This window comes from Ixodes scapularis, unplaced genomic scaffold, assembly GCF_016920785.2.
Source record: "Ixodes scapularis isolate PalLabHiFi unplaced genomic scaffold, ASM1692078v2 PGA_scaffold3__209_contigs__length_174095766, whole genome shotgun sequence".
In the NCBI taxonomy this organism is placed as follows: domain Eukaryota; kingdom Metazoa; phylum Arthropoda; class Arachnida; order Ixodida; family Ixodidae; genus Ixodes; species Ixodes scapularis.
In genome coordinates, this window is record NW_024609868.1 from 170,129,204 (window position 1) to 170,137,514 (window position 8,311).

At 44.4% G+C, this 8,311-nt stretch overlaps 1 pseudogene; it reads left to right on the plus strand.

The window, feature by feature from the left end:
• The first annotated feature begins 2,676 nt into the window (after nucleotides 1–2,676).
• Nucleotides 2,677–3,390, plus strand: LOC115327756 (annotated as a pseudogene).
• Nucleotides 3,391–8,311: the final 4,921 nt, after the last annotated feature.

The following is an 8,311-nucleotide window of genomic DNA, read 5'->3' on the forward strand; positions in this document are numbered from 1 at the left end:
GCAAAACAGTACTAGCGGTTATAGGACATACATCAATTTTCATCTGTAGACTTACAATATGGGGTCACTCCGTCGTACAGGCCTTACAGGTATTACAGGTAACATGTAAGGTACTTCGGGCAGTCAGGGAAAATGGCCCGAACAGCGTCTATAAAGAGCACTGGCTTCTTTGCAGCATGGAGAAGAACTCTCCCGCCAAACTCCGCATGATAAGTTTCGATATCAGTTCGTCAGGGAAATGCTTGGCACAATCATGATCACTGGGTAGTAACTTACGATTGACCCTCGGGATCGCACGATGCTACTTCTCCAGGCGAGCGGCATTCGATGGAGCTTTAAACAAGGACACTCGCTCTGCTCAGTTCCGGTGCCTGGAATTGCAGTTGGGAACGAAGCACGTCTTTCTCATCCTTAAAGCATACCTTTTTCTGCTTCGGGTTAAGGCTCACCTTCATGCACGATGGTGGTACCTGTGATCGACACAGCACCAAATCAAAACACGAGGCCAGCCACTGGACGCACACCACCACCACACCATTACACCGCGAAAAAGGCGTGCGCGCTACGCCGCCGACACCGTGGCCGCCGAGGAGGGACCTCATTCCCGCGGTATTCATAGCTCAGCGTCCTTTGCGGTGGCGCGGAACTAACTACTCCTGGTTCGAGGCTACCTCCGAACCCGATCTGGTCGCTCGCTCTCCGCGGTAAGAGCGGCCAGAGTCATCCCTTAAATGTATTTCTTCCACCGTGGTTCCATTCTCCTCGTGGCCTGCGAGTGTGGAAACTCTATGCTGACAAAGCCTGGCAGATCGTCACGTGACGCGGCCGCCGAAGTGAAAAGGTAGAGCAACAGACAAGAGTCATGTAACGGGCGCCCCACTGCGGCGAAACACCGAAACACACTTGTCCCGAGCGATGCAAAGTATGCTCGTGCTTCTCGCGTTCCTCGGGCTACCGCTTCTTTCCTCGTCGGCTTTGCAAACCATGTCTCGGGTCCTCGCCACTGCAAAAGCTGTGCGCTGAATGCCGAACTCCCCGAGAAATGATCTGTGCTACCAGATCCTCGCGCTCTAAATCTGCGACCGGGCACTTTATGGCTCCCTCATCGAAGTGCCAGGATTTGTGAGTATATGGGAGGCTATGTGAAACCCCATCACTATAATTGTCAATGCTAGTGCAAACGTACGCGGGAGGAAGAACCTTATCTTCTGGAGACGGTATAGATTAATACAATTTCGAGAACAGATAGAAATAATATATTTCGCAACAAAACAAAAAAGAGCAATATTTCTTAGTTTTCATGCACACAACACGCTGGCCCTACAATGAAACTTGAAAAATAAAACGCGCACTGCGATTTTGGAGAGTCTGAAGTTTAGACACGGGTGGGGTGTGACTTCCAAATTATAACGTACTAGTGCCTAAAATAAATATAACTTTATTGATACGATTTAGAACTGAACGTATAGCTTACAAAATTACATGTTTTTCTTTCATGTGCATCTAAAAAAGTGAATCTGTCTGGATGGTCAGCGATGCCGCCGTTATGATTTTAAGACATACATAGGGGAGTCGTGGGCCATAGTTTTGAAGAGAGCTATGGAGGAGAAGAGATATTCTCAGACCAGGCAGCGCTAAATATCCGGTCAATAATGTGTAAAATTAGAATACTTGGCCCAAGCTGGGCCGGCTTTAAGCACCCAATATAGGAAAATGTTGGAGAAATTTTGCTATAATTTCCAATATTACCCGGTATGTGCCAAACATTGGTAGATATTGGGAAAATCTCGGAATAGCCGACCAATATTTCCAGTGTGAGTCAAATATTGCTAAATATTGGTTAAACCTTGATTAGGCTGGACAATATAACCGATATTATCGCATTATGTTCCCTATATTGGTAAATATTAATAAAATTTTGGTATAGTTTTCCAAGGTTACCCAGTCTTTGCCCAATATTTGTAAATATCGGGCAATCTAGGTATAGCTGGACAATATTACCAATATTACCCAGTCTGTGCCCAATATTGATAATTATGGCGGCAACCTTGGCATAGATGGACAATGTTAACAATATCATCCAGTATGTACCCAATATTGGTAAATATTGAGATAATCATGGTACAGCTGTCCAATATAATCCAGTCTGTGTTTAATATTGGTAATGATTGGGGTAATCTTCATACAGCTGTCCAATATTATGCAGTATGTGTCTCATATTGGGAAAATCTCGGTATAGCTGGACACTCGCACACCGCACAGGCGGTGGGAGGCACGCAGCAACTTGGTTTCACTGCCGTCTATATGTTTCGCAGGTTGGTGGCTTGCCCATGTCTCGCTTCTTAAAAAAACACTTTACTTCCGCTGCCGCTGCTGTGCCATAACGTTTTTTTTTTTTTAATGAGAGAGTATTTGTATTGCCATGAGTCGGTGCCTGAGGATGGTAGATTATGACATGTATTGGCCTGCAAGTACCCTTATTACATAGGCAAGTGCTCTCACATAACAACCTCTAGCTTTCGCAACAAGGGTGGCTTTTTGAAAGACACTTGGCAATTTGTGAGGTATGAAACAGCAGAAAGACAAGGTACCCTAATGCCTAGTGAATTGCAGAATTCCAGAAATGAATGTGAACAAAAGGGAATAAATGAAAAAATTTCTATGTTCCTTCCACTTATGGCGAAGGTGAATGCTCTCCCAGAGCTTGTTGAAAAAGTGAATAGGATCGAGGCATCAATCGAAGGTCTTCCTGCTAACTACGACACAATACTGTATCAACTGAATGAGCAGAGTAGCGATGTTTCTGCTTTAAAAAGGAGAGTTGGGTACTTGGAGTTGGATTCATCAACCGGCGCGACAGCGAGCGCTGGGCAAATGAAGTTTCAGCCTAATGAGCTGGAGCAGTGTAATCGCTATCTGAACCTGTAGGTTCACTGTATGGCATAGGAGGAGCATGGAAATCTTTTTGGTAGGCTGAACATCTTGGCTTATAATCTTGGACTCCCTGAACTAGCAAACTCTCACTTAAATGCCCTTTATCGCATTCCATCACAGCCAATAAAGAACCTGTCGTGATTGTTCAGTTCGTATTAAACTCCCTGAAGGAAAAGGGGATAGAGAGTCACTCGCAACTCAAAACTAAGGAACTGAAACTGCGTTTTTTCGCCATTGAACTCCCACGAATAGGCGATTGCTGTGGCTCGCAGAACAGAGCTGTAAAAAAAAGGCTTCCTTTTTGTGTTGCAAAAGAACAGTCATGTTTTTGTACGGAAAAGTGAGGGCGAAATGGCCATTTGGATCTGTGACGATGGCGATTTCGAAAGGATAGAAAAAACATTGTTGAATGGTAAAGAAGTGATTACAGATCTCAATGGAAGCCTCAACGTGTAACCCTCGCTGTCATGATGCTAGTTCTTTTCGTCTTATCGCATCTAGCTCGCTTTCCTTTTATCATCTAAACGTTTGCAGTTTATGAAACAAGGAGGATGAGGTCAAGATTTGTCAAGATTTTCTTATCTTTTTTAGACCATAGATTTGAAGTATTCGCCTTTAATGAGATATGGCTCTCTGGTATTAGTGAAGTAGAACAATTTGACGACTACAGGTGTGAAGCTGTATACAGAACAAATAGGAGAGGATGTGATTTTGCCTTTACATAAAGAAAATTCTTGTTTACGAAGTAATATCTGATTTCACTCTTATCAATCCAAGTTTTGAATCGATTTTTGTTAAAACGAGTGCATTCTTGTTTGGTGTTATCTATAAGCCCCCTTCTTGCCCTATTGAAAATCGCTCTGATGGGACTTCAGGATTTTTTTAAAGGGTGTGAAAGGGACTTCAGGAATTTCTGAGATGTTTGACGGGGGCACCGATATTTCCTGGTGGGTTCACTGGCCCCGTCAGAGGCTCTCCTGAAATGTCTAAAGTCCCCTTTACGATGCCTTGAAATGTCTGAAAGCCTGTCAAGAACTTTTCTAATGGGGTCGGGAAAACCTTCAGGCCTCTTGATATGTCTGTGTGGGCAACGGCCCAGGTGGAAAAACACACATTTCGCATAATTAATGAACATTGCTGCTTATTGTACGCTACGGGGGAAAAAATAAGTATTTGGAGAATGCCGATCGTGTGTGAGTACGGTCAGATTTTTATTACTGCTCTTCTATCAAATACGAGAGGGCTCCTGGACCCGTCTGTCACTGCCCGGGTGTTCGGTCGCGAAAGAGCTACTGAGGGCGACCGCCCATGTGGAGAATTGACGAGCCGCGGGCCGAGTGGTGTTGGCCGAGCGGCGTTTTGAGGCGAACGCAATCCTGTCCGCTCGAGGCGAAATACGTGCAACCATGTATAAAAAAAAGAAAGAAAAAAAAAATAAAAAAAAATAAAAGAAAAAATAAAGAACAAGCCGAGAGCAGTGCGCGCTTTCCAGGAACAGGGACGCACGCGGGAGCGACTCGTTCCGGGAACCGGTCCCCCCACGGGGGACTGTCCCCAAAAAGCAATCGCCTCTCTCCGCCCGGCGATGGGGCGAGGGTGCAGGGCTGCCAGGCCAGTGGTCGGGGGGAGGAGGGTGGTGTGTGCAAGCGGGGGAGGCCCATAGCCATTTTCTCTCTGCTCGTGTGCGGTTCCGGTTATCCCACGAGCCGGGATGTTTGGAGCGGACCAATTTCCTCCAGGAAGGTGAGCATGCATGGTTTTGAGGGCTCGCCCCTTGGTCTGTTTTGATCCGTGCAGTTTCTTTCTTGGTACCGCAGGTGAACCATAGTTCGGCGCAGGCCGCCTTCAGCACCGCTCGAGCGCCTTTGTGTTCAGCGCATTCAAGGATATGGTGGCCGGTGTCGGCTTACTCGCTGCAAAGCCTGGCAGTCGGGGTCAGCGTCCCACCGCATGTTGTGCCTGCGCACCGGGATTATGGCACTGTGGGTGTTGAGACGGTGGATGACGGCCGCTGTCCGGACTTGTTCCTTGCGCCTCTTCGTCTGTCCGACTTCAGACCAGCGAGCAAAGAATACGCCGAAGACGCCGGCGTGACGTCATCATGGACGAAACCGTGACTGTGCTCGGGATTTCTCAACGGCGGCGGGTGCTGCTTACGAGTTTGTGGTTTTCGCTAAACGTGCTTACTGAGACTGTGTATGTGTCCGTGAGGTGCAGCTGCTCGGTTTTATTAGCTGAACTACCGTACATCAGGAATATACCCAGCGGCATTGTGAGTACTTTGAAAGGTATTTTTCTTTGTGATAAAGATGTCAGTTGTCCCTGTTTGATGTGATCCCTTTCGTCTACAGCTCCTTGCGCCGGGTTTGAACAAGCGTTGCTTTTTCAGTTATAATATGCATGTAAAACTAAATGTCGGCAATAAATTTTCAGTGTTTTGACCTGCATTTTTGTCTATGGTTCACAGTCATTTGGGCGTCTAAAGGGTTGATGGGCTAATGGGCCTGACGGGTTAAAGGGCTGTGGGGCTAAAGGGTTTTTCTATGGGGTATCCTTGAAGGGTTTTTCTGTGGGGTATTTTTGAAGGGTTTTGAAGGCCTGTGAGGTCCCATAATCCTTCAAGGCTGACGGGCCCTTTAGAAATATTTTCAATAGGGTGGTTTGCTGCATGAGTTTTATTGTTTTCTTGAGCAAAAGCTAGAATATGCTTCCGTACTTAGAATGCCTGTTGTAATTATGGGCGATATTAATATTAATCTTTTGCAGCCATTGCACCCCGATAATGAGTTTATTAATATTTTATCTTCAAATGTTTTTTTTGTTTTTTTCAATTTAATTGATGCTCCCACCCGCATTACAGGTTCTAGCATAACATTCACTGATCTCTGTTTGACAAGCTGTGATAAGGTTGCCATTGCGGCAGGCGTACTCACGACTGATATAATTTATCATTTATCGCTTTTTTTATGTCAAAATATCGGCGCCAAATATCGGCCGCATACTATTACACAATTGAGTACAACAACTACCAGGCGTTTCATAACAGAGGGGACTATTGAATATTTTCACCAACTTCTATCCTCCATAGACTGGAGTGAACGACATAATGAGAAACAGCGCAAAAGTGACAGGACACAAAGTAGAAGAAGGACACAGGACATACGCTGACTAAAAACCAAAGGTTTACTATAACTTCCACGCGCGCACAGTGGTCCGCGCAGGCACAAGCTCTTCTTTCTCTTTCAAAAAAGACAAATGCTAATAAAGAAAGAAACAGCGGCACTAGAAGGACGTAGCAAAACGCCGTAACCAGAATAAATATTTAAAAAAAATATTAAAATTTTGGCAGCGGCACGAGAAAACAATGAGATCATGCGCTGCGTACACTCCACGTTCGCACCACGTGCACACCGCGTTCAGGACACAAATCAGACCTTTACAGCTCGCGTGTACAGTATACTAAGGGTGGTCACAATTGAGGAATTGTAATTCCCTGTTGGTCAGATGCACTGACGCGACACTAATGCAGTGATCTGGTCTACAGGCAAGTATACGCGCCGCTTCCATGATTTCTCTCTCCAACTGGCCCCTCATGCGTCCCACCACCTTTGTGTTGTCCAATGCAGAGAACACCCACAATCCCTGCAGTGTATAGGTAGATGGGAACCGTGACCTCTGGCGAGCGAGGCCGCGTGCTCCCGCAGCCTATCATTCAAACCGCGACCAGTCTGTCCCAAGTAGACTCTACCACAGCTGAGAGGGATCTCGTAGACGACTTCCTTAACACAAGGCACAAACCGCTTGGCATGCCTCGTGTCACAGGGGCCGTTCCTAGGTTTGGTCCCGCATGACATTGCACAGAGTTTAGATAGTTTGCAGGGAGCCGTGAAGACAACGTCACAGTTGAATTTTGTTCCTACACGTTTCAGATTGTAAGAGACCCTGTGAACGTTGGGTAGCACTTCGAATATCTTTGGCCTTTTCCTAGTTTCCGTGTCAGGACTTTTCATCTTCTTAAGCAGGGATTCGGCCACTCCTCTCACCAGAAAAGGAGGGAAACCCGAAAGTTCAAGGCGATGTAGCTGAATGTCAAAGCTTTCCCGTACGGCATGGGGACAGGACTTTTGTAAGGCCGAGCGGAGGCATAGGTTGGCGATACCCCTTTAAAGCAGTTTCGGATTTAATATGTGATATAGTTTTCGGGTTTAATATGTGCACCAATTAAAGCAGTTTCGGATTTAATATGTGATATAGTCTGTCACTTAACCAACCTTGTGTTATCCCCGGGAATCTTTCCTGAAAAAAAAAATGAAAACTGCAATAATTTCTGTCCTGCACAAAGGTGTTGCTGTGGATAGTATCAGTAATTATCGGCCCATATCAATGCTTCCTATTTTTTAAATTAAAAAGTCTACAAAATTTAGAGTAGTTAATCATCTTAACAAATATCAATTCATCTCTGTATATCAATACGGCTTCCAGAGAGGTAGATCCACTGAATCTGCTCTGCTCAACATTAGGGAAAAACTCGTTGATAACGTAAAAAATAAGCTATACACGATAAGTATATTTCTAGACTTTAACAAAGCTTTTGATTATATTAAACATAATATGCTTTTTAACAAGCTGCGTACTACGAAATTAGAGGCGTTTTACTTAAACTATTGTGCAGTTACCTATTAAATCGTACCAAGTTTATGGTGATCAATAATATAGCATCAGGCACTGATAATATGAAATTTAGTGTCCCTCATGGATCACTATTAGGACTTCTAATGTTTCTTGTTTATATTAATTACTTTTTTGCATTTCTCAAACTCCAGGCATTGTTCTCTGTGCTGACGATACGAATGTTGCTGTTTTTTTCCGTCCAAGGACCTATTATAACTTTCTGTTATGAACCTATGGCTTAAAAATTTGTCTAAGTGGCTAGAAGCCAGTCAGCTGTCAATTCCAATCACACACCGCGTTTATTGTTTTTTCTTCAATTAACACAGCAGAAAATCTTACCAGTGAATTAATAATTCAGTCACGATCTTTAGAACGGCTTTCCGACTACAAGCTCTTAAGTGTACCGTTCCATGAAAATCTTCGTTTGACGTCTTATGTAAGTCTCGTGAAACGTAATATTGCGCAGTCAGTCGGTATGTTAAATAGTTTAAGAACATTACTGCCCAGGTGGCTAAAGCGTGAGCTTTACTTTTCTACTGTTCATTCTAGACTTCATTATTGTTTATTCGTCTATGTAGTGACATCCAATTTAAATATAGATCGTATGTATTTAATGCAGAAAAATGCATATGGTTTATTCAAAACTTGTCTGCACCTGATCACACATCCTCATATTTTGAACTGAATCATCTACTGAATATTGAGG